Below are 5,565 nucleotides of genomic sequence, written 5' to 3'. Positions count from 1 at the left end.
AAGCAAAATATGAAGATGACTATCAGTGCCAAAAAAATATGGAATCGGTGAAAGGTTAAGCACATAACTCATAATACTTTTTATTTCCTAAAAAATAACCTTTCACATAAAAATTTCTAAAATGAGAAAACAAGCATTAAGCGCGGGCTTGAAATATGTCCCAATATGGAAAAGCTAGGCGTCCAGAACTCCGATCAGGGATGGGTAATTAAGTTTTGGCAGCACAAACACCGGATCAAACACAAATGGAGTCAATACAACATTTGACTCTTCAAAAAAAATTCTGGCTTCTCCTCTTTGAGGGACTCATCGTCAAATTCAAGGAAGGGAATACAAAAATAAGGGCAACTGATGAAGAGAAATGATACAGAAGTGTCGAAATCCACGTCAAAAGACGAATCACTAATTTAAAATGTAATCTTAACCACATAAAGGGACTGTGGCTTAACCTTAACTGTGACTAAGGCAAATGGCCATCAAAGTCAGAACTACTTTCCACAATGTTAAATGTCGGACATTTACTTTCTGGTATTGAAGTTTGACGTCCAACATATTTCCGTCATACACAATCTATATATCGGGTCTAATATCGGTACTAGACGACACAAAAATGACTTGCCGTCTGTCGCAGCACGCCGGGTTTGAGAAATTGCCGATATTTTACTTCAAGCTGATACATATCGGCGATTTTGGGACTCTAAATTATAGTAATCGACACTGGGCAATTCTAGAATGACTTGCCTTGCGTCTCAACACGGCGGATCTGTGAAATCACATATATTTACTCGATATTTATCGGCGATTGGGACCATATGGTCACTAGAATGACTCGCCTTGTGTCTTAGGCACGTCTGATCTATGTAAAATCTCCGATGTTTATCGGCGATTCCGTGACAAATGTCCGATATATATGTCAGAGATTTGCCACCTCACAGATCTTGCCAAACCCGCCCGGCAAACCCGATTTCCTCAATATGGCTCTAACTTCGATACTTTACGATACTATACTTGTCAAATCATGGGCAAATAATTGATGTTTATCTGGGAGATCACCACGTGTAAAAACTGGTCCAGTGGTCTAGCCAAGCCCGACTTCCGTAGTCCGAATCTGACTTAAATTATACGATACTTGTCTAAAACAGTGGGTAAATATCCATATCGGAGATTTCACCATCTCACATATCTAACCATAAATGTAGTTTTTCTCGAGGGTCCACGATCTGACCAAACAATTCTAATTTCGATACTGTGTTGTCCAAAAGTCCAATGTTGCAGTGTCCTCGAAATTCAGTTTACCGCGACACATGCAACACGGTCGATGCGCTATAAAACAATTACGCTATTATGACCACAAGGAGATCTTGAACCTAACAAATGAAATGCTTTACAAATGGAGAGGATATTGCATAGCGCCACTCATTACTTTGGCGATAAAACGTGAGGTGGGCCTAAGGTCTTTGGCTTTGACGTCGTGCCGATCAGGCTGTTAACTTTTATTTGCGAATTTCGCGTTTTGCAAATCTCTTGAAAGAATAAATTTCGTATCTTTGAATAATTTTGTCGGGTATTTAGCTTAGCAAAACATTCTGGTAAACATCTGTACATACAGGAAAAGTTTAACGTTACTGTCCCTCGTCTTTAGGAACAGCAGGACATCTTTCAAGTGTTACTGGTCCGGCATGAAAACAGCTGGTCTTAGGCCACCGGGTTAGCGTGAATTTCGCACGCTGGCTGTGCGTGGCAGGTTGGGTGTAACCTCGCTCTGCATGGCAGGTCTGTGTGTTACCGGCGTTATACGGCCTGCCCAATGTGGTGGAGGCCGTATAACGCCGGTAACACACAGCCCTGCTATGCAGAGAGCTAGGTGTGGGTGTAACCACAGTCCCTCTGGGGATGGAGGGACTGTAACTGCCTAGCCTATAGCTATGGAGATATGCCACCGTCGGCTACCACCACAGCCCAGTTCCGCCGCCGAAAACAATCGATTTTTAATCCGAAATCGTGGTCGACCTCTGTTTTCGAGCACGCGCAACTATTCTAGATACGCGATATGCTGAGCTGCGCTTTAAAACTTACGCAAGCCCGCTTTTCTATCTCTATCCGAGGAGACCGACCAAATTACAGCCGCCATTGTGATGTGCTGTGTTCTGGGTAGGGTTCAAATGCAGGTCAAATAATGAGTTCAGATAATAAAGTAGGTCAAATAATTGAAAGCCAAGCTAATGTCATAATAATGTCGTAATCATGACCAAATAATCGCATAATAATGGCTAGTGATGTCACAAAAATGACCCAATCACCGAATAATGAAATAATAATGATGAGATAAGTTCCAAATCAAGACATAAATACTAAAAATAGCAAAAGAACCGAATTAACATAATAAATTCATAATAATGTCAAGATAATATCAAGATAATGTCGTAATCATGACCAAATGATCGCGTAATAAAGACCAAATAATGACATAAAATGACCAAATCACCTAATAATGGCAAAATAATGATGAAATAAGTTCCAAATCAAGACATCAATGCAGAATAATGGAAAAAGAACCGAATTAACATAATAAATTCATAATAATGTCAAGGTAATGTCGTAATAATCACCAAATAATCGCATAATAAAGACCAAAATAATGACGTAAAATGACCAAATCACCAAATAATATCAAAATAATGATGAAATAAGTTCCAAATCAAGACATCAATGCCGAATAATTGAAAAAAAGAACCGAATTAAATAATAAATTCTAGGTAATGTCATAATAATCACCAAATAATCGCATAATAAAGACCAAATAATGACATAAAAATTACCAAATCACCAAATAATGGCAAAAGAATGATGAAATAAGTTCCAAATCAAGACATCAATGCCAAATAATTGAAAAAGAACCAAATTAACATAATAAATTCATAATAATGTCAAGGTAATGTCGTAATAATCACCAAATAATCGCATAATAAAGACCAAATAATGACGTAAAAATGACCAAATCACCGAATAATGGCAAAACAATGATGAAATAAGTTCCAAATCAAGACATCAATCCCAAATAATGGCAAAAGAACCGAATTAACATAATAAATTCATAATAATGTCAAGATAATATCAAGATAATGTCATAATCATGACCAAATAATCGAAAAAATAGAGACAACATAATGACATAAAAATGACCAAATCACCAAATAATATCAAAATAATGATGAAATAAGTTCCAAATCAAGACATCAATGACAAATAATGTCACAACAACCGAATTACCAAATAGGTTCGTTATTATGTCAAAATAATATCCAAATAATGATCAAATAATTGCATATTAATTGCAAAATATTTACATAATTATCACCAAATCACCAAAATAAATGGAATAATAATGATGAGATAAGCTTAAATAAAGATTTCAAGATAATTTTGGCGGTGTTCTCACCCAATACTACTGTGACCACGCTTCGACCACATGAGTCCCCGGCATGAGTCAATGGCCCTTATAAGGACATCAGGTGTTTGAAACAGTAACTGCCAATTATGTTCATGCTACGCCCGTAGGCGAATGTTCTCCTATAACGATTATTTGTCACAACTATAAATAATTGCGATTATCGAGTTTTATTTCTCCTCAGCAAACGACGTACAATGGCGGGGAATCAAGGGCAAAATTCGAATTCAACATTTTGGATTTGTACTCAACATTTTGAGTCTTACTCGCAACTTTCAACTATCAAATTCCAAGGCCAACATCCAAATTCCCCATTTTGGATCCGTAGTCGCCCTTTTCAAGTATCGGAACTTCCCATATTGGATAACTTTCAAACTCCTCATTTTGGATTCGCACGAGGCAAACATTCGAACCCCTAACTTGAATACGTATTAGCTTTTTCAACTTTCAAAATCACCATTTTGGATTCGTACAGGCATTTTTTCAACTTTCGAACTCTCAGTTTTGACTTTCTCATAGGTCACTAGGCACCGAACACAAGCCAAAATGGGTTTACCAATAGTCAAATGCCACTTATAAAATCGTCATTTTACATGAAGCTACTCTGATCCATCACTTTGTTACGGAGTCCCAAACACGTGGATGACCTTACATATAGATTTTACGGAGTGTCTATAATTTATCACATATGTACCACAGATTACTTGCATCGAAGCGCGCGCGTACTACCGGTATTTGCACTGCAGTGCAATACCAAAAACATTATGCCATACCTTTATGTTAATGAGTATATACCAACTTTGACCCGGAACTATTTTTGTTTGTAAACACAAAAAATGCCGTCTACAAGATTTCATTTCACTTTGGTTCGATGCTAGTTATAGTAAAATGCATGGCATTACCGATTAAAAACTACGACAAAGAAAATTGTCTGTACTTATTATAGTGTGAGGATGATTTTTATTATCCGGAAGAGCAGTTTGTTTGTCAGCGAAGCAAAAACATTGACAACTGGCGACGTCCGTTTCTAGTTCCATGGATACACGGTGGCCGCCGTACCACGGCGGCCATCATACATCGAAACACACGTAACTGCGGACGCAGCGGAGCCAATTTAATAAACAGTTAACATTTTCAGAGACGTTTTTGCCAGTAGTTTTCTCACCGGACATTCCCTGTTTACAATAGAAAGTCACTTTTGCATGCAGTTTACTCTGTGCTTGTGTGTCCTACACGCTAATGATAACAGTGATCGCTGTGCAAGGTAGCCTAAACACTGAAATTTGATCGTTCGACAAGTTACGTTTGCCGTATCTTACTCTTAAATTTCCCGTAAAAATCTTCGAACTGTTATTTGTATCGATCATTTAGAAGAATTTCCAGCTCAAAATGTGAAACAATCGAAAGCGTTCCATATTCAAAGCTCTCTTCGTTTGGCTATCTGTGGCAACGCATGTATGTGTGAGCGATCGCAAGCAGAGTTCGAGCCATCCAACGTTCCTCTTACGTCATCCTTGATAAACAAAGTAAACAATAGTTTAGCCAATCATAATAGAGGGTGTGGCGGCGCTGACCAATGAAAATTGAAAGCTGATTCGATGCCTCATTACAGTGATGTCAATGTTATATAACTCCGCAGGGTCGCCCTGAAGCTTTGACAGACAAGTAGTACGCACGACTAATCGTCGATTTTCTCGATAAATGATGCAAATAAAAGATAGAACATATGTAATAATAACAGAACCCCGTGGCCGGCTCGTGCTGCGGTGTATTCGGCTGTCCTTTCACTCGCTTCGCTCATGAAAGGACTGCCGCCGAATACACCGCAGCACTCGTGCAAATACCGCTAGTACGGCGCGCTTGCACTCACCGGCCATGGGGTTCTGTCATATTACCACGTGCGTGGCAATAGAAAAAGTCGTTATTTGCACGCGCGTGGCAATAGCCAATATGGCTATCGACGCGCTCATGGCAATAGCGCTAGCAAACTTGGCTATTGACACGCGCGTTTAGGTTTGTAACGCATCTATGACGGGTTCTGACATAGTGTGGCCCAGAAGGAAAAACTAAGTAACTTAGGGGTGCCGACACAGATACTGAAGACCGCTAAGAGAAAC

This window comes from Ptychodera flava, chromosome 2 (genome assembly GCF_041260155.1).
Source record: "Ptychodera flava strain L36383 chromosome 2, AS_Pfla_20210202, whole genome shotgun sequence".
NCBI classification, from domain to species: Eukaryota; Metazoa; Hemichordata; class Enteropneusta; family Ptychoderidae; genus Ptychodera; species Ptychodera flava.
The sequence above is the reverse complement of the archived record's forward strand: the minus strand, read 5'-3'. Positions refer to the sequence as shown.